The sequence below is a fragment of the Pseudopodoces humilis genome, chromosome 9, assembly GCF_049639895.1.
Source record: "Pseudopodoces humilis isolate 2021_Gansu_Grassland_sample_001 chromosome 9, ASM4963989v1, whole genome shotgun sequence".
Classification (NCBI taxonomy): Eukaryota; Metazoa; Chordata; class Aves; order Passeriformes; family Paridae; genus Pseudopodoces; species Pseudopodoces humilis.
This window is the reverse complement of record NC_142208.1, coordinates 10,372,713-10,394,176: the sequence shown is the minus strand read 5'-3', so window position 1 is coordinate 10,394,176 and position 21,464 is coordinate 10,372,713. Positions and strand designations below refer to the sequence as shown.

Genomic DNA, 21,464 nt, shown 5'->3' with positions numbered 1-21,464 from the left:
CTCTCTGGATCTGATACTTGGCTTCTGCTTCTGCATGATTTTTGTGTGCAATCTGCCTTACATGAGCAGTGTTAGTCCAAGTGCTTCTGAGCACACTGACGTTACAAAACAGCAAAAAAAAAAAGGAATTTTACTTTCAAAGCTGCTCTTCCAGGCACCTCATACCCTTGAGGCACAGTCACTTGAGTGAGTTTGATGCTGAAGTCCCCTGGGTTAAGAAGAAGGTTTTCCTTTTTGCCTAGGGCAGATTTGGGTGGTTGTATAATGCTGCCCCAGATAAGGCTCCCACCCAAGGGCAGCCTACCCCTGTGTTGGGTTGAGCTGTTCACCTGGTTTGCAGTCACAGCTGGAACCACTGAGGACAACCTTTGTCTCCCCACCTTTCAGGTTTCTTCTCCTGGTGTGCCTGCACCAGAAGGGTCCTGTCCTGCTGGGAGGAGGCAGCTCTGGAGGTATGGTTGTGGTAGGAGGCTTTTTCCTAAATGTGATTTTTTAAACCCATTTGGGTTTGTTTGTTTTTCTCCCTTTGTTTTGTGCTGAATATTTCCTAGAGTAGGTATTTTATTTATTCTGTGGTGTAGTAACTTGGTTTGTTAGACTGAGCAGGGATTAAGGTATTTATGCTATTTAGAGCTATGGGTGATTTGAAAATCTCCATGCTTGCTAAGAGAAAATCTCCTTAGATTTCTCCTAAACACACGGGTAAGATTTTTGTCTGCTCCTTTCCAGAATGGAAAAACATGAAGCTTATTTAGAGCACAGTTTATGCCATGATAGACACTGCCTGCTGCCCAACTATCCCATAAAACATCCTGGGTGCAAAGTGAACTTTCAGGGGTTCAACTTCAAATATAACAAATAAGAATGATGAGAGAAGCTCACAGAATTCCTGTTAAGAGTCGTGTTTGATACTTACTTAAAATTTTATGTTCTTATGGTATTGCCTTTGCCAAAAACACATTAATTAAGAATGCTTTCTGAAGCAAGGCTGCAGCAGGTGCCACACAGCATCAGGAATGCCTTGTGATGAGCTGTATCCTAATACCTGAAACCACTTTGCTAAGGCTGTCATCTGCAAAACAAAAAGTTTACTGTTAAATGTTTTTAATTCAATTTAATTCAATTCAAATCTGTTCAACGTTTTTAATACCCTTCACAGATCCATAGTAAGTTGTTAAAAATATTTACTTCTCAAGCTATAGTTCAAGTTATGCCTACTGCTAATGGGAAGCTATGCAGTTACTTACTAGCAAAATGCTTATAGAAATGTTATTGGTACTATGCAAAATAAGAATAAGTCTTACTTGTAAGTATGTTTTATTTTCAGGACTTGCACAAGCAGGTCACAGTGAAGTGCTTGCTTACTTGCAAAATGTCTCTGCTGAAGCAAAGATGATGAAACTAATTTAGTTCATGTGCTCCTCCCCAAAATAATGTTTGCTACCAATTTAATACTGCTTAAAATAGTGCACTTATGTCTGTAGGTCCTGGATGTTTTTTAACCTTAAGTCAAAGAGCTTGTTTCTTTTTCCTTTTTCTCCTTCAGTATAGTGAGAGATGAAATCAGAGTTGGGCAGGCAGCAAAAGAGCAACCACTCACAAAATCCTGGGTTTGCCCTCTTTGTGCTTTTCTCTTTGTTATTTATAAGCATTGTTACAATAAGATTTACTGAGATGCAAAGAAGGATCTGGCATTTTGGGAGCCTCTGGCAGGGGATAGCAGAGGAATTGAAGGAAGGCAAGGCCTGGGGAAAGTGTGGGTCTCAGGATGAAGACATATTTTGGGATATCCATGTGCCAAAGACCTGGGGAACAAAACCTGTGAACCTGCTCCATATTGAGATGAGTATAAGCCAGATGGACAGTTCCAGGTCAGTAAAGGGGAGCTGGTTGCAGAACTAGGTGAGAGAATCTACTCTGAGAATAAGACTTCTTGATAATTATCTCCCAGAAAAAGAGGTGGCTCCAAATATAAATTTAACTCAGCATAATCACCTGAGAGAAAAAAACAGAGAGGGACTATTTGCAGGTGAAGGCTGTGATTAGTGGTGCCTGAGTGTTCTTGACCCACACCTGTACTTCCTAACTCTTCAGACAGGTGGCTTGGGCTGGGAATGATGGATGAATAATCCAATGGAAAGATGGTGTTTTCCTGCAGAGCTGATTTATTTTTCAAGAATCAAAGAAACTAGAGGAGGGAAGGAAAAAAAAAAAAAAAAGCTCTTTAGTTTGAGAGATTAGTTATTTTACTTGTTTTTCTTTTTTACTCTTGAGGTCAAGCCAGAGAAGGCTAAGGGACTGAATTTTAGGAACTAACTTAAAAGTAGTTCCTGTAGCCTGGGGTGGTGCTGATCCTCCCATCACACTGGTGCTGCAGGCATACACGTGCCTGTCATGCTGCACTCCGAGTCTCTCTCTTGTAACAGTCTCTTCCCATTACTTCTCTTATTTCAGAACATGTTCCAGTGCAGGGAACCTGGCTGATGGGAATAGAGAAAATATGGTTTTCCCCCCAACAGATAACACAAATCCCTACAGCTGCAGTGTGTCCCCTGCTTTTCTCTCCAATGTCCTACATGAAGTTGCCAGTTGCCCTTCTCAGGGCTTCTCCTATGGCATCTCCTGCTCCACTTCTTTCTCTATGTCATGCTTGATAGGTTGCTGCTGTTCTTCTAAAAACAGAGCTGCTATTCTGGGTTGGGATTTATACCAGGAATAACAGCTATGACAGCTATTCAGGATTTTCTTTCTTTAAAATAAAAAGATAGCTCTGGGTTTGGCCAAGTCTTCAGGAAATCTGGTGCTTTTCTTCTCTTAGCAGCCTGTATTTTACCACAGGCTTCTTGACCGAAACTCTGTAGGGTATGCCTTGCTCTGGAAGATTTCTTAGTTTGAATTGAACAGTGCTTATAAGTTGATTGGTGATAATTTTACTGTAAATGTAGACCACCAAGGTATAGATACATAACTTCTGGTTTCACATCAAATTACCTTCTTATTCCTATACAGTTAATTAAGCCAATGTAGTTTAAATTCTCTAGCACAGAGCTTTTTCTCTCAATGAATTAAATGGATTAACCTTTCTTAGAAAGCTATCACTAATTATATTACTGTACTGGGCTATTCATTCCTTTTCTCAATAAGTTACTATTTTTATATGGCTACAGTGACCTGAAGTAATTACAACACCAGTTTTACTTGAAACCTTACAGTTTAGCACTCTTCTGATGAAATATACTGCTTCTCCTAATGTCTTACAAATCCTGGGAAGGGGTAACAGTGCACAGAGAGAATTTCAAGCAGCACTATCAGAGCTGTGGATACTCCAACATAACAGTATTCCTTTTTTCCCCCTAGATTATCACTGAGGTAGTCACATGCATGTTTGAGAAGAGGAAGTGTCACTATCAGCATTTGTTAGATTTCTTTTGTGTGCTAGAAATACTTTATCTAGTTGAAGATGATGGAAAAATAAGGTTATGATTTACTGTATGTTTGAAGTCCCAAGGGTCCAAAATTCACAATGCCAGAGGCTGAATTTCTCCTTCTTGTGTTTAGAGGCCTAAAACTGTTGGGCTGCTGTTGTGTGCAAGAAGAGGTGTTAGCTGAATCCTTGCTAATTGTCTAACACCTGATTTCTTAGGTGGGCAAAGCCTCCTTCAATCCATTCCTGTGAAATTAAATGGGGAGAACTCAAAGGGGTTTGTCACCAGAGAAGAAAAGTTCTCAGCTGAGTTTCATGAAAGATGCATCATGAAACCAAACAGGAGTGAAATTCATGATTTATGGATTAAATATCACTTTAATCAAGAAGACATTTTAAGTAGCCAGCTTAATCATTGTCATCAACTTCATCAGGGTGATTGAAACCATCATTACTTTAGCAACTGATTAGCAAGAGCTGGATGTGGTCTTTCTACTAATGCTGGAGCTGCTCATTAAAAAGATGTCAGAGGTCCCTGACACTGCCTCTGCATGATCTGCCCTGCTGCTTCTGCTGTATTTTGCTGGAGAATATGTGGATTTTTCCTTAGATTAAACTTTGTGTAATTCAAAATAATTACTATTTTGTATTACAAATACGTATTTGCATGAAATTTGGTGATAAAAGCAGAGAGTGCAGAAGTCTGATAGTTGGTGATTAGTTTATCCATGATTGTAAAACCTAAGAAACAATTTAAACACAGTTTTAAAAATAAAATCTAAAAGAAAGGATTGGAGGTTTCTGAAGGAAAATATAAATTCATCTAGACAATGTAAAATCCCAAACAATATATGGTGGAGTGGACTGGTGTTTGATTTGTGCTCTGCAAAAAAAAAAACAGTATTGGGCAAGATTACCAAAATGAGAGTCAGTTTGGAAATCAATGTGTAAACTTCTCTGTCTGGAATAAGAAGATAATAAGGAACAGGATTCATGGTTAGCATATTGGGGTTAGGGTATTTGGGGTAGGTAAAGGGGGAAAAAATACGGAATTTTTCTCTTAAGTACTCTATAATAGGCCATTTATGATACAAGTAGTGAAGTCTTAAGAAGGATTCAGGAGCAGAAAAATGAAAAGCAACTAAAATAACCAGAAACAATACAAGAAGTTACCTGTAGAGGTAGTGAATCCAGCCAGCCAGAGACTTTGGGTGGGGGTGCTTTCTGTCAAACTGAAGGTAAATTATGCCTGGTTTGGGAAGCAGTCCTCTTGCTTTAGTTTTCAGATTATTTTCTTTTTTTGCTTCCCTCCCCCCCACCAAAAGAAAGTCTTATTTTTAACTTCACAATGCTAGCAAAAAATTGGGAACTTGATCAAAGGCAGCAGTACTAGCAGTTTTATCAGTCTTGAAGGAATTTATATCTAATTACCCAAATAATTCAGGTTTTGCCTTGGATTCTTGATGGGGGTTAGCAGTTTGCCTGACATTATTATAGCAAAACCTAAATAAACATTTTCCAAAAACACTTCCCTGCACGTGGGGGAAAATCAAGCAGCTCTCAGCTGAATGTGAGTGAGACTTGAAGATTTGTAATCCAAGTGTGGTGATTTTTGACAAAGACTAGTGCTACACCTCATCTGTATTCAGGTGGAGACTGGGGAAAGGAAGCCAAGGATATTTTTTGTCAATTTGCAATAACCACCATGGGAAAGGAAATCATTCCCAGCCCCAGCAGTCCCAAGGAAGCAGCAACCACAAGTAACAAGGAGGGCCCTCAGCAACACACAAAACACTGTGGAGGGACACAGAATTCCAATTGAGTTTCAGGATGCATGGGACAACATTACTTTGAAACTAAAGACAACCTTTTATTTATCTTTGTCTTACAAACTGAGCTTAGTGACAGTCAGGACTGAAAGTGATGTGGACAGGAGAGTTTTGTGGCTGTGGGGAAAGCAAAGATAAAGGGGTTAGAAGGGTTCTTGGACAGGAGGACAAGAAATGGCTCCCCTACCTTATTTCTCATATTGAAAAGCAGGTTTTTGTCATCTTGAAAGATGTGGGAGACCCCCTGAGACCAAGACATGCACAGATTTAACAGCTGTATTCTCTTTCCTCTGTGGGGCAGGAACACTTGTGTCAATCCTGATCATCTGTCTGTAAAAGGCATTTCCCCAGCTGTGATGGCATCTTCCCAGTACCAAGTCTTCCAGGGCCTTTCTGGCTCTTTGGAGCCATATGTATTGGTTGCTGAGGTCTCAGTACTTGTTCTCATTATTAGTGGGACATTTCCCAGAGTATTGGGTTCTTCAGATTCACACAAGTAGCTTGCCAGCTGTTAAAATGTGTTTCTGCATTGAGAAGAGCTCCTCCAAATCAAAGCAGCACTCTCTGCCATCACAGGGTACATGGGGATGATATTTTGGAGCCTGAAGTTAGCAGAGGGGATTTCATCAGGCTTCCTGCACTAGCTCAGGTCCTCTCTTTGGTGCACAGAGTTGTGCTGTCTCCCCTTCTGCGTGCCCTGTGAGTGAGCAGGGCTGGTGAGGGCAGCGTGGCAGCAATGCTGGGTCCCTGTGCACCTGGCTCCTGTCCTGGCCCTGCTGTCACAGCAGCTGCTGCAGCAGAGCTCTGCCTGAATCAGCCTTCTTATTCCTTACGTGTGTAGGAGAGACTGAATCAAGTTTCCATTTTATTCTTTGGGCTGATATGCTTCAGCATCAAAGGAGTGCTCCTGCTGTGGCTGCTGTTTCAAAACACATACTGGAATCCCATTTCTATTACTCCTCATTACTGATACTCTCTCTCTCTTGCTTGCCTTTGTTTCAGACCCCGCAGGTGGGCTTTAAGAGATGCCCCTCCTTCCACCGGGGTGCTGCTATCCATGAGGCTCAGAAAGAGCATTTGGTACCTTTAACAGGCTTTTTGTGGCGGCACCATTGTTCTGAGAGAGTGTTTTGGAGTGTCTGTGTGCTTGGCAATTGCTGAAGCAGCAGCACCTGTGACTTTCTGGAGAGAGGAGAGACGAGCTGCAGAGGATGGGCTGCAGGGGGATGGCAGCCAGGCTTGGCAGACCCCAGTCAGTGCCTGCCTCTGTGTCCTGAAATGAGCAGCCCAGGCTTCTGTTCCCACGCAGGAGGACAATCAAACCTTCTCAACGTAGCAAATAACTGTGGCAGCAGACTGCAGGAGTACCACAAGCAGCAGTGAAGCACATCTGATGGGTCCCAGTGCTTTGTCAGCAGTAAATAATCCTGTGTGTGCCCTGGCAGCAGCTCCCAGCTCTGCCACCAGCCACACCAGCCTCTCCTCAGCCCAGAGCTGGGCTCCACAGAGCCCTGGGCCTTCTGCATGGGAACCAGTGTCTGCTGAAAGACTGATGTGGAGGGAGCTTCCCACAGAGGAAGGTAGATCCTAATCCCATTTGTTATTTCTGCAGCAGTGCAGTCATCAAATTAGTGGTCATGGGCAAGATTGAGAAGGACAAGTGCAGGGCAGATTTCTGAGGTACAGCAAACAGCTTTTTGAGCAGAGAGAGAGCGTGGTTTGGTGCTGTGTTTGTACCTAAAGAAAGAACTCACTTTTTTGCTATTATGAGAATTGCTGACCTCCTCTGCTTCTGCTTGATTCATATTGTCCTAACATGCTTCTTTCTAGATTTCATCATTACCCTTGTTTTAAGTGATCTAATTTTGTGGTCAAAATGAGCAGATGGAAGGGGACATGCTATCCCCTAGCATGTTCTACAGGACATCAGCCCAGGGAGTTTGAGCACCACTGCAAATAGCTGAAGTGAGAATCGTAAACAAGTGCTGTATCAGACACAAGTGATGTGTCTCAGCCTGTTAATACAGTAGCCATATATTAAGCTCCCACAAACACAGCAGAATTTCAGGATAGTTCATGCATGTTCTCTCTCATCAACCTGCTTAAAGAATAAGAGTATTTACTTCTGTAGGTTGCTGTGGAAAGAGATACTGCATTTTTAACAGGGGCGATTTTGTAGATGCTAAATTCACTGAAACCTTTGAGAGCAAATCTATTGTTGACTGTAATAAAAATCATTTGTGTGTGTGTGAAATAGGAGTCCCAAAGACATATAAATATTATTCTGCCAAATTAGAATTGTTTAGTTAAGGACTGCCAAGATGCTGAGAATTGACCTGGTTTTGGTCACTTTTAGCATCACTCATACTTGAAGTCACCCTTTCTTAGGTTAAGGAAAGAAGTCTGTGCTGCAACTTCAGGAAATAGGGCTGAAAAGGGACAATAGGAAGCCAAAATAAAAGCAGGACTTTGGACAGGTGCTTGTCAAACTCTTCAAAACTTGTGCAATTCCCCTGGACAGCTCCTTCTACTCACTTCATACTCTAACCCTTTAATGCTTTTGCTGCAAGACTTAACTTGGTTTCTTCTCCTTTGGCATGCAGAGAAGTTTTCCATTTTCTACTTTGTCTGTAAGTCTGTGAGTATTTGAGGACTGTTACAGATCTCTCTACTCAGGTGCTTTTTTTCTGGAGCCACCTTGCTCCCTTCCATCAAGGAAGACTTCAGCCAGTGTCTCCCCCAGTTAAAAAATGAAAACTTGATAATTGCAAAGCATTGTTTTACCATTCAGCCTTCATTTCTCAGTGGTTTCATTAGCCCATGTTTTCTGTGTTATATCAGAGTATCAAAAGTCTTTATTATAATCAAAGCACGTATTCTGCTGGGGTTTTCCTGCCTGCAAGGTCTCTTCTCCTGTTTGGGGTGGAAATTGGACTGCTACAAGTTAGTGTTTGACAAACCCATGTTTATTGTTAGTGCCTGCAGACACTTGTAAAACTTAATCCTAACAAATCGAATAAATGAATTGGAGAGCAGAAATACCTTGATTTCCTTCTGTGTTACCACAAATAGTCTCTGCCTTCTGGTATCCTTTAAGAAAAGAGGCTTATTGGTTTGGCCAGACCTCCTCCTTCTGCCCACCCTCACTTATTTCTCAGGGCCACTCTGCTTGAGTGTTTCAGTGATTCCAGCCCACGTGTGAGCTCTTAAAGGTGACGTGAAACTGTTGGGAGAGAAACTGGCTGGAGCAATGTCTTCTAAGGCAAATTCCACAAAGCCCAAGGGAAGCATTTGCAAAGGCAGGGATACAGAAGCCAGTATGCCCAAACATAAGTTTTGAGGCTCCTGACAGGCAGAGAATCAAGCAGAAATCTGTCAGATCAAATGGAGGCTGCTTGCCTTGAGAAAGATCCCCCCAGTGGGCACTAATAAACCATGTAGCTCTATTTCATTTACAGACCAAAGGAAATAAAGCAGTTCTCTTGCACGCTGGCAGGCGTGAGGGATCTGTTTTGGGTCAGCACCGGCGGTGCTCCTGCTGCCCAGGCAGACCCTTGAGGTGCCTGGCGTGCCCCAGGCCTCACAATTAATTGGTGTAATCTGGTGAAACCACACACAAACTCCAGGCACTGTTGGGAGCAGCACAACACTCGGTTTGTGAGCAGCACAACACTCGGTTTGTGAGCAGAATGATTTAAAGCATCGGGTTTTCAGACTTCAAAGAACAGATGCACTAAACCACTAAATGACACTACCTGTGTACTTTAAAATTGTATTTCCACAGATACCCAACAAAAATCATCCCAAAATAATGTTCTTGGAATTCATATTTTGAATGTCCTCTGTGGGAGTTCCAGTTGGGAAAAAAGTATTTTAAATTAATTTTTAATGTGGCTACTGCTCTTCAGCAGTTCAAGGTGATTGATTTATTAGACATTTTAAATGTTTAAATACAATTACTGACTGAACAGAAGACTGAGCAGCCTCTCCCATAAATTTTCATAACTAACAGTATGGCAAAATGAGGGTCCACTAAACAACTTTTTGTGTCTTGGGATATCTAACATGTAGCACACTTTGAAAAAAGACATAGTGGTGTTGAGGTTCTTTTCACTACAGTTGTTTTAGGGAAAACTGAAAATAACAATAAAAAAGGCTCAACTTGTGTGTTTCTTAGCATTCTCATGGCTCAGCAGTGGTGGTGCACACTGGAGATATTCCTATATGGATGCTATATACACTTCCCTATGGAGGTGGGAAGCTGGGGAGGACCTACTCTTCCTATCAGGACCATAACTTGAATGGGTATGAACGATTGCCTCTTCTGCTTCATTCAGCAGGAAATCACTGAGTCACACTGATGAAGAATAATCTTGTCTTTCCAATAAACAAATCAAAGAAAAGCCTGAATGCTTCTGAAAACCAGGATGGACTTTAGGTTACTTGTCTGAATGGTTTTCTGTTCAAAGTTTATATTTCAGTAGTTAATAGAAAATCTGCTGGGGTGCTAATGAATTGTTTAAACAGATTTTTAGCACTCACCACACAGAAAATAGAGCCCCTGCAGCCAGGGAATAGAGCCTGAAACACTTGACTAGATTTTTCAAACATGTGCATGTTGAAGCCCCAAGGATGGGGTTTCAGTCAGGTGTGCTTTTAGCATCCCATTAGCCCACATGGGGTTGTATACACATTCACTGATTTCCTCTAAACACTTTGAGTGGCCAAAGCCCAATGAAAATGTTACTTTTCACAAGAAGTGATTACTTTCCAGAAAAGGTAAATTGTTTGGTTTTTTTATAGGACTGTAAGTGAAATACTGCAGCTCAGGAATGCATACAGGTTACATCTCAGGCTGTACAGAAAGACTGCTGGGATTGCTGAAACTCCTGGAGATCTACAGCTTCAGTTTTCTCAGCAGAAGTTCCTCCTGGGAAGCTCTCCAGCCCCAGGATTGCACTTAGTGCCTGCTGGGAAAACTGCACGAGAGAATATTAGAGAGCAGGGAAAGCAAAGTCAGGAAACAGAGATGAGGAACAGGAGAAAAAAGGAAAGAACATGCACAGAAAAGTTAAAACACAGCAAAATTTGCCTCTGCATGTCTCCTCAATATTGGATTTATTCAGCAGTTGGATTATTTCAGCAGTTTGGCAGTCGAGTTGTTTTTCAAAAGAAAGTGGTAGCAAAGAATCGTATTAAAAGTGGTGGCAATGCTTTAATTTGCCCTTAATTAAATCTTACTGCATTCTATTTCACTTTCAAATTTTCCTGTTTATGGGTGATTTGCAATTCATACTTACAATTCATGCTTAAATTGCTGTTCATGCATGTATTTTTAATGGTTGCTAACAAAAATTTAACTCTGATTTGGTAGCTCTACTTTTAGGAAAGGCCCAGGAAAAGCGTGAAGTATGTTTGTGTTTTGTGGTTTATATATGGCTATGGGAAAGCATTCATTTTAAAAGGGGGAAAACCCATTTGATGTCACATTTTGAAGATCAGTGTTGTCATTCAAACGGCACGGTGACAGAAAATGCAGGGTGGGTTTGGTTGGTTGGGTTTTCTGTTGTTGTTGCTTTGGTTTGGATTTTTAGTTTGGTTTTTTGTTTGGGGTTTGTTTGTTTTGGTGTGGGTGTGTTTGTGTGCCTTTGCAGTGTTGTTTGGTATATATCAACTAAATGGAGAGGAAAAGTCACCTGGGAAAACCTTGGCAGATTCTGGCTGGAGGCCGATTTCAAACATTTTATGACTGCAGATTTGTTGCAGAGAATCAAAGAAATGGTAGGCAGAGCATCCAGAAGCAGAATAAACTAAGCTCTCTCAAATTCCATCAGGAGAGCCAGTACAGCTAGGGAAAAGAAAGACCAGGGAAGTTTTCCTTCCCTTTGAAGCTTTTCTGGAATGAATCTTTAATGATGGGTGTCTGCAACCTCTTCCAGACGATAATGAGTGTACAACCCCCAGGTTTTTAAGGCAGGGAAGATGGAGCCTAAACAAGAATAAGCTCAGGATGCCTCTTGCACAGACAGCTATCTGCAAGGAGCCCCGTGGGATGTGAGCTGCAGTTTGTGTGGATAATGCTAAAGGTACCATTTCAAACTCGAGGTGGGTGTGTGTGCAGTGTTTGTTCTCTGAGCGCTGAAATCTGGAGTGACTCCAGCAGTGGAAACGCAGAATCCTCCCTTCTGCAGCAGGCAGGGACCAAATGGCACAACAAAAAACAGGCTATGAATACTTGTGCAAATGGAGAGAGAGGGGCACTTCAGTGAAAATATGCAGAAAAAAACGAATAGTTTAGTAAAAGCTGCTTTTTTGTCCCCCTTGTAGAAAAATGTGCTTAGTAGTAGGTTCATTTTGACTTCTAAAGGAATTTCTGTCAAATACAATTATCAGGGAAGGCTACAACTGCAAAGGTATCAAAGCTAGGTTTGCAGAAATCAGGCTTCAGAGCACTTTGAGATGGAAGATATTTGTTGAATTTCTTTACATGTCATCTCATGTTTCTTTTATTTATGAATTTTCCAACTGTGGTATATGCTGTCTAAAGATGTGACTACTCCAGCAGTTTTATTTTTAAAAAAAATCTATATTTATTTGGTTTTTGCCTCTTCATCACTTGAAAAGAAAGGCAGAAAAGTGAAACAAAGCACAGAAATAAAGCAGTCTGTCACACTGAAAACCTCTGAAACATAAATGATAAACTTTATTTACTAGTTAATTCTCCTTGATACTCTTGTTTATCGTATTTTCAACTGCTCTCACTAAAGACAGTGTTGCCTAAGTACAAGGAAAGTGTCTTGATACTGTTAAACTGAAAGAAACATCCTATTTGTATTAACAGACATTCAGGTTTAAAAGCGTGTCAGGAATATTTTGAATGCCTTTGGAAAAGAAAATGCATTTCTTCCAAGTGACTGAAGACTAATTTCATTTTCTATTCTGGGTAAGACCAGGGTGCTATCAAGAAATGCCTATTATTTGCTTTTACTTGTTTCATGGCATGTATATTCCATGTTGAAGGTATCCTTTCTTGTTCATTTAATGTCACAGACCAACAATTGATCATCAGTTGTTATGTCTAACTCACCACAGCAGTGACTCCCAACTGATGAACTGAGTTTCATTTTAAACACACCTAAAGGAGGAAAAAAAGAGATTAAATTGTCTTCTTTCCCCGTTTTTGACTACTCTGTGCCCACAATTCAAACATGCACTGCATAATCTCGTGAAAATTAAATGTCATCATTTGACTGTAAGAGGAATGACCCACTGAATTGAAATGACAAAGAACTCTGAATTGCTTTCAGCTGTTCTCTCAGTGGGTCACGTTTCTAAGGATGAGCCGATTCTTCAGGTATGTTGGGAGCAGAGAGGGTGGGTTTTGTTTGCAGGAGAGCACATTAGCAGGGATGCACGGTGCCACAGAGCTGCAGTCACAATGTCCTCAGCACTGCTGTGCCAGGGAAATGCTGTTCAGATTATTTCAGGGGAACCATGTCACGCTTGCTGCAAGGGCTGGAAGCAGGAGCTCGGGGCTGTTCCCATTATGTAAGGTTTTCCCTGGGGAAATAGCAAGGCAGGAGGCTGTTGTCCCCTTTCCCAGCTCTCCTGTGCTCCCAGTGCCATCAGCCCCTGGGTGCCTGGGTAGAACCGGGGGGATCTGCTCAGGGATGTGAATCTGCAGAGGAGGACAATGAACCCCACCCGGTGCAGGATGCTCCCTCCATACCCAGAGCAGTGAGCAGAGGATTTCTCCACCCATGACTTAATACTGAATTAATTTTGAACAGAGCAGCTATAAGCCTGATGCTGTATTCAGTGGCTTTTGAGGTGTATTCTTTTTCTTTTGTGGGGAGCATGGGAGGGAAGTCTCTAAATGTCCACAAGCATCACCTTGCACAGGCATCAAATTCTTTTCTCCTCTAAAATTCAACTGTGATTTGCTGAGGCTCAAAGCTGCAGTGGGATGGCTTCTCCTTCCACCAGGCAAAACCTCCACCATGTGTTTTGTAGTGGCAGTTCAGTGATATAAGTGAAGAGAATGCATGGCAGAGTATGAGGCAGAATCTATTGCTCATACTTCAGGGTGTAAATCAGTCAGAGATAGCTTCAGGTGAGAAAGAAATCTCTTCTCTATATTTAATGCCTGGCTATAAATTTGAGGCCTCTGACTCCCTCTCATGCAGAAATATTGGCTAATGTGTTTTTCGTATATACAAGTGTGCATTTGTCAGTTTGTTGTGCCCACAGTACAGACATTCACAATTTTGATCACAGATGAGGAGTCTCCTCTCCTGAGATTTTTTTTTTTTTTTCCAAGTGTAGATTCACTTTAAAAGTCTGCAGAGGATGATGTGCCTGTATTAAATAGCAGCCAGGTGCCCGTGGAGCAGCATTCTTCACAATCCAAAGTTTCAAAAGATTATTTCATAAGAAAAACAAATTCATAGTTTTCTGTCTCCTCACAGGCCAGTAACACCATAAATATGATGAGGACTGTTAATAGCTAAAGTTGAGTTCAGGTCCCTTAATATATTTCCTCAGTAGTGCAGCCACATGCTTAAAACCACCTTTCCTGGTTATTTTTCAGGCTTTGAAAGAGCAGCACTCTGCAGCCCATGTGAGCTGTACACAGAAGACTGCATGCCTCCTGAAAGGAACTCTGCTCTTTCAAGAGGGTGGGAAGCACTAGAAGCTTCTAATTACAGCAGCACAAACTGTCAGGTCTTCTATAGTAGGTTGTATTAAAATGTAGTTTGTGTTGATTCACTTTCAAGCCAAGATAACAACCTCACAGGAAACCAGGTTTTTATACCCACTAATTAAAAATTGATATGGCTCCAATGCAGCCTAGATAAGGAGGCACTCACCCCTCGTACTGCCAGGCACTCAAAACCTGCCCTGGAAAGCCAAGCAAAGGCCAGGTATCAGTCATTGCTAATTCCCTGCTGATTCTCCTCTAGGTAATTGTAAAGAAGATCCAAATGATATTTAATTTCACTGTCCCATAAGAGCTTTATAATCAGGTATGTGCTTCTGTAATAATTTACTGGTTTAATTATATTATGTTGTCCAGGCAAAAAAAGATAATAAAAGCTCATATAGGCATATTTCCCTTTACCACTCAGCCTTTTTAGGGCTGAGGAAACAGGATAGGAGTGACACACAAAAAAACCCCCTAAATATCACTGGCTGGAACCAGAGCTGTGGGGTGGGTGAACGAAGGCAATCATTAAACGCTAGAAATTATTCCCTCACATGTGAAATTCCTACATTATGAAGCAAAACAGTGGATTAAATAACGGGTAGCATGCTCTGGGAAGCATCTTTTTGATTTCATAGCTGTGGCTTGGCAATCTGCCCCTCACTCCTTCGTGTTGCTCAGTCAGTGATGGGAGCAGGACACACCAGGCACTGACAGACAGGGTTGGTTTTTCACATGGAGATCTTCTGCCCTCTCACCCCTCGGGTTCTGTGGTGGGAAGAGCTAAAAAGTGGGTACAGCCTGAGGTGATGTGGCTGCTGCTGAAGGTCTCAAGCCCTTCTGGGATGTGACAGCATTTCAGGAGCTGTCCTGCTGTGTATGGACACCCCACAAACTGCAGCTGCATTCACAGTGTTGTGTAGCTGCAAGGAGAAGGTTAACAACGGGAGAAATTGCTACTTAGTTCATTAATACTGTAGATGTTAGCAAAAAAAAAAAAATTAAAACCCAGTTGGCACAGGCTGCAGGATTTACTAATCAACATGTCAGTTCATTTCCAAATGCCTCATACACCTCGAGTTATTTTTGTCCAGCTGCTTCCTGCAGATGCAATTTGAACAGTCAGAAATAAAAGCAAATTTCAGTGCACCGGCAGCGTGCTGCTGGCACTCTCCTCTGACTCAGGCAGGTATCTTCTAGAGGCAGGTGTATAGGGGTGGAGGAAATATTCAGTAACCTTTTGCTAAAGCTGAGAGAATCCTTGCCTGTGGGCCACACACAGCATTGTTTCCTTTGTAAACTGATTTAGGAAAAAATTCCAAGATTTATGCTGAAGATCCTTTATTTGTAACTTGAGGGCTCCACAATCTGTATTCAGCTATGATGTTCAAACAAGTTAAGCATATTCCCACATGCTAGAATAACTTCCCTGCGTTGGAGACTCCCCTCTAAGCGCATTTGGGCACAGGAATTGTTCCCTGTGTGTGTGCCTCGGAGAGGGCACCCCCAGGAGATGGGCCTGGCTTCTGTTTCATGGCTGGATTAGGAAAAGCTGTGGGTTAATGGGTTAAAAAATCATGGCAGTGATCAGGATCGCAATAAGAAGCTAAAATAATGAGGAATTAAAAAGATAACGAGACTTATAAGTCTCATTAAGACTCACTAAAGACACTATCTGTGATCCTCTAGGGTGAGGCTAAAGGAGCAAGTTGTTCAGGCAGTTTGGGTTTGAAGGGCTCCTTGCGCTCTCCTCTTGGCTCGTGTCACCTGTGAACTGGGAAGGGCTGGGCTCCCTGTCCTCCTCAGCTCTGCTGTGCCAGCATGCACACAGCCCTCCTAGTGCTCTCTAGGGCACCACACACTGATGAATTCCAAGCAAGAATTCATGAAAATCACTCAAGAGATCCCTGCTGACAACAGGAAGCTCTTGATTGCAGCGCTCCTGAGCGCAGCGCTCGGGTTTCTGTCTGCTTTGCCCGTGGTTTTCCCCATGTTAATGCCCATTCACCAGGGGTATTATTAGCAGCACAAACATGGGAGTCTGTAATAAACCTGAGCTTCCAGGATATGTTTTTGCTGGAGAGGGAACAACAAACGCTCATTTTCTTTTGAAGTAGCTCATCTGAGCTTTTAGCAGTCCGAGGGAGATTTCTCTTGGCAGGCACAACAAGGACTCCCTTTGAATGCCAGCAGAAAGGTGGCTGTGCAGAGGAGGCTGAGGATCAGCTGAGCCTTGTGGCTGCCTGACACAGACCTGCCATGCCAGGGGAATTCTGGAGTGCTGCTGGCTCCCCTGGCAGGGCTCCTTGACACCCAGGGTATTCCCAGACTATTTTCCTATCCCTCCTCTCATGCACAGGTACCTCAACCACCTTCTCTCTGATGGAAATCTGAGCTTTGAGAGTTTCTGAAGCTTTTTTTTGACCCGAGTGGAGGCATTTAGGTGTTCTCTGCCTCTAGAGCAGACTTCCATCACCACAGGCTTATCTGGGACAAAGCTCATAACAGCAGAAAGCCAAGGGTCAGTATATTAAAACAGAATGCAATAACCCGTTCAGTTGGAGGCTATCTTGATTTCCATATAAATGCAGAAAATGATATTTGAATGTGCACCTCTCAGGCACATGAAATGCTAGTGGTGAAGTAATTCTTATGTCACTTTGTTTTGATTTAGTTTGTTTGATAAATGGAATTCTTGCCATCCTGTAATGCTACACCAATGTCTGAGCAGGGTTAATTTTAATTTGAATTAATGGCTACCAGTGGCACTAATGCAGGTCATTGGCTGAATCTTAAAAACTTGAATTCCTAATATTATCAGAGATGTTTAAAATGCCCTGTACTACAAAGTAATAATGACCTACAGTTTGGTCTGTGGTTCTGAGCTAAAAAGGGTGTGTACCTCTTCTTCCATAGAAAAGAGCTGCTTCCTTAGCCTGAAGCACAGTTGTGCCACTAAACCTACTTTTAACAAGAGGCTTTGTTGTTAATAACATGCTGTCAGATCAAGATTTTTTTTGTTTTAGCTATTTTCCCTCAAATGGCAGAATTTGCCCTAAATTCCTTTGCTACTTAGAGGCTCCTGACCATTACAGGCACCAACCATCCTGACCTTTTTTCTAGCAAGATTTATGATAAAGGTTATGCTAAATTTCTGGTTTTCCTTTAAATAATGCTAACATGTCATGTATTATTAATAAGTATGGAGTGACATCCTAGAAGACAGTATATTTACCATCTTACCATATTCTCATTCCTTATAAATGAAAAAGGAGCACAGATGACAGGTTACCACGCAGGGATAAATGAACTGCAGCTCAGAAGGAAAAGTGATGAATTGTGGCTTTATGTAAAATGTAAAGCAGAATCACCTCTCCCCAGCAGCCACGTCTGCAGGACAGGGCTGCCAAGGCAGCTCTCAGCCTCAACACATGATTTCTCACTAACAGTCCTTATCTTGAATTCGTGGCTTTTTGTTATCCTGTAAGAGTTTCCCCTCGGTCACAGAAGCAAGCTGGCTTTCCAAAGATAATGCCAGCGTGGCTAAAGCGTCCGTGGCTGGGAGGGGCCCACGCTCTGCATGCCAAGCAGTGGGCACATCTCTGGAGTGTGGAAGAGGCTGCTTTACCGCGATGCTGCCCTCTGGGTTTGTCACTATGCAGAGCTGCAGGAACAAAGCAAGATTTCTGGCTAGTGGGGAGTGCTCAGAAATAATGCAGACTTCACCTTACCCCCGGTTCATGGGGTATCAATTCTCCCAGATCTTCCCTTCGAGAGTACCAACAAAAATCTTTCAACAATGTAATATGCTCCTAAGGCTTCTGAGCCACTTCTCTGCTACTCCTCTTCAAATTTGTTTTAAATTTCATTGTTCCTAGTTCAATTTCTAGTATCTTGTGCAAAAGTTACATCAATAGTATAATACATCTGATCTTTTATCCTTTTCCTATAGCCTTGTTCCCAGAAGATACTGCTGCTGTTGTGACAACTAAAGAGGTACAACAGGCTTAGAGTTCAAATATGACTCATGGTATGTTAACTTACTGATGCAGTAAACATGAAAGGGAAGGAAGGAAGGAAGGAAAAAAGACAGATTGCTTTTTCAAGATATTTTTTGGTTTTAAAGCTAAATAATGCAAATTGCACGTTATAAAATGTTTTTATGTTTTTAAAGCTAAATAATGTATTTTTTGTTCTTAAATATATTTTTTGTTTTTAAAGCTAAATAATGCAAATGGCACATTATAAAATGGGGGGTTTTTTAAAACCAGAAACCTACTGGTATAAAGAGATTCTAAACTTTTCTTTTTAACTTTTTTTTTTTAACATGGTCTTGCTATCACCTATTCTGTTTCCCTCTCCCCTAGTACTAGTTACAGACTTTTGTATCGTTGGGAAATCCATAAGTATATAATAGTTTTGATTGTTTCTAATTTATCCAGAAATTCAGCCTGTATTATGGGTCAAGATTTTCCTTTTGTCAGATTAAAATTATTGTTGTTCTTTTGTTAAAGAGAATATGGAGAGTATGAAGGCATTTCCTTCTCCTGTGAAGAAACAAAGGGAGATACAGAATGTGAGAAGGGACACGTTGAATTTCCAGTGCCAGTGTTGCCACCTGCCTTTATCATTGCATCATCCCCTGCAGGCAGTGAAACCCAGACTCATTTATAAATTGCTACTATACATATTAAAAAATCATACAGCGTGTCCTGTCCTCTGCTCATTACTTGCACTTGGTATTTGTCTCTGCTGGGTTTTCTTTTTCCTAGGGATGTTCTCTTTTTGCCGCATATCCCAGGACAGAGCCTACATTCAGTGCATTCTCCTCCAGCATTTCCAGTAGACCCACTAGAAACATATGTGAGAATCATCAGAAAGATCTCCAAGGTCTATTCAGACAGAAGAATGAATCATACAAGGTCTCTTCCAAGTTTTCAACTCTTCTGTCAAGCGTCAGCATCCCGCCCTTACTTCTCTTGTTAAGAGGGACAGGCAGACCCAGCGTGCTTGGCTCTGGTCTGCTCCTCTGGCTCATCTTTCCTGATATTTTCTTGAACCATGAACTGAATTGCAAAGAATAGGATTGCTTGTATGAAAGGCTGCCTCTTTACATGAGCAGAAGCCGTGCGTTTGGGCTCTTTGAAAACGGCTCTGTGGCATTTCATATACTTTGTTCTCTGGTCAGAAGTTCAGGATGTTCCATTTCTAAATCCGATTTCCAGCTAAAATATAAATGCGTCTCATTGACTGATCATCCTTGGAAGTTTATATGCTTTTAGAGTTAAAGATGTGAATGATTAATGCTTCTGCTGTGCTTGGCTATGAATCATTATATGATGCCCTGATTTTTCTTTCTAAATCTCTGTAGCTCCAGCAAATAAGGTGTTTAAGGAAGAGAGGGGAGGAAAGGGGGTAGAATATGACCTTCCTGTTAGTCACACTTCAGATAAAATAATATTCTTGCAAGGACATGGTTCTCTTTGAGTTTCTACCTACCCTATGAACTGTGACAAAGTGCAGACTATCACCTGCAGGCTTTTGGAAGTAAATTCAAACATAAAAGTCTTGACAGTAGAAGCAGCAGACAAAACTGTCAGGATTTAAGTTTTAATACAATCCTAATTAACTCCAGTATTACTTCCTCTCAAGGTCAATTAAACATTTTCAGGGTATTCAAATGAAGTATTCTTCTGGGAAACACATTTTTCCCCATCTAGTGACCAATATTCCTTAGAGAACCTTTGAACCTTTCTTGTCTCCCTTGACTATGGTGCAGGGAGCCAGTGTTGTCTATCCTGCATGCAAGCAACTCTTTCAAATTACAGATTTAAAAACAACAGGGTGCAACACATCTAAGCATCTACACTTTACACAAAATACATTTTCCCATACAGCCACCCACATTTCACTTGGTTCATCTGTGACACTTCATCATCCCAACAGTGGAAAGCACCACCTTTGGGTGCTCTCTGAGCCCCTAGCTGGGGTTTCTGGTGGTGGGGATACAGTCTGGGAGGGGCAAGGTCCCAGGGGGAGATGCTTCACTTCTGCCACCAATTTAAATTAGAACAAACAGGAGAGTAGGAATTGATTTGAGAAGGGATTAGGGATTCAAAGAGCTGTGCTGGGCCTGCTCTCAGGGGGCAGATGCCATGCATTTGACTGGCAGGCATTACACTGAAAACTGTGTCATCCCAGAAGGCGCAGAGCTAGTGGCTCTCATGGCACTCCTAAATTCCCCTTGCCATATTTGGGATTTACCATTTCTTGACTTCACTTCTTAGGAAAAAAATGCTTCATCTTATGGTTGTTTTGTCATAAATACTGAGGTAGAGCAGGAGAGCATATTTTAATTTAAAAACCCAAGCAAAATTTTAGGCAGTCTTTTCCAAGATGAACCCTTTCTTTGCTGAGATGTTTGGAATGGATCTTTCACATGGAGAAAGATGGAAAATAGTCTGTGAACCAATGGCTGCCCACTGAAGAGGAGATGGCAGCAGTATTTAGGGCATGAAACCAGCCTGCTCTGATTTGATGATGTCCAGCTGTACAGCAGTTTCTGTGCTCTTATCTGTGACTGCCATAACTAAAGCACTTGCTTCACCCCATGGCAGATGTCTGCTTCTCCTTGATTCTTCTTTTGAATCCTCCTTGAGACAGAGGATTCAAAATAAGATAGGAAAAATAACTTCCAATTCCTTGCTCCTTTACCTGCAGTCCTTTTCCCTCCCTTTACCAAGCGATTGCGTTTTGTAGCCAACCTCTTTTAGCAAGAACTATTTTCTCTCAGGCACTCATAATGTTTCCATAGCTCAGATCACCAGGGAATGCAGTCTCATGCTACTTGGGGACTAATTGCACAGAATAATTAGAGTCCTCAGCCCTCACAACGATTGTTTTATAAATAATTCCCACTTTAAATGTTGATTACACACATGCTTCCCGAAAGAATTGTGCAGAGACAATAATTCTCTGGAACAGTCACCATTCCTGGCATGTGGCACAGGAAGAAAAGGTTGCAGGGTGGGAGGGACAGGAGGCAGCAGGAGAGGTGGGCAGGGTCCGTGTCCCTTCACCTGGGGGGCCAGGGCCTCACCGAAGAACTGGCTCTGGACGTGGGTTGGCTTGGCAGAGTTGATGAGCCACACATTCAGTTCTAAAACAGGAATGGCAGAGCTCTGTTGCTCAGCAAAACCTGTGTCTAAAGGCTGCTGGAGATGGAGGGGTGAAGCTGGGTTTCCAGTAACAGGGGAAGGAGTTTATAGGGAGGTGTGTGTGTGGCTCCACTAAAATCCTTGCCTCAGGCTTTTTCTGCCTGCTTCAGAAATTCAAATGGATATGGCAATGTGTGCTGTGAGGGGGACTGTGGAGGTAACTGTATAAATGTGATGGAATGAGAATTTAAAATAGTGAATGTGTAGTGCTTGTGTAAATGACATACTACAGATGGGGCTTTGCTAAATGTATTAGCATGATTGGTGAAGCAGGCTGACAGTATTGTTAA

The 21,464-nt window shown here is 41.9% G+C and overlaps 1 long non-coding RNA gene across 1 annotated transcript; it reads left to right on the top strand.

Annotated features, from left to right (window-relative positions):
• Positions 1–321: 321 nt before the first annotated feature.
• Positions 322–19,488, top strand: LOC148183766 (uncharacterized). The gene is made up of 3 exons (XR_015773240.1): positions 322–452; positions 17,910–17,987; positions 18,472–19,488. It is a non-coding gene; the product is annotated as an uncharacterized LOC148183766 (long non-coding RNA).
• The last annotated feature ends 1,976 nt before the right edge of the window (positions 19,489–21,464 follow it).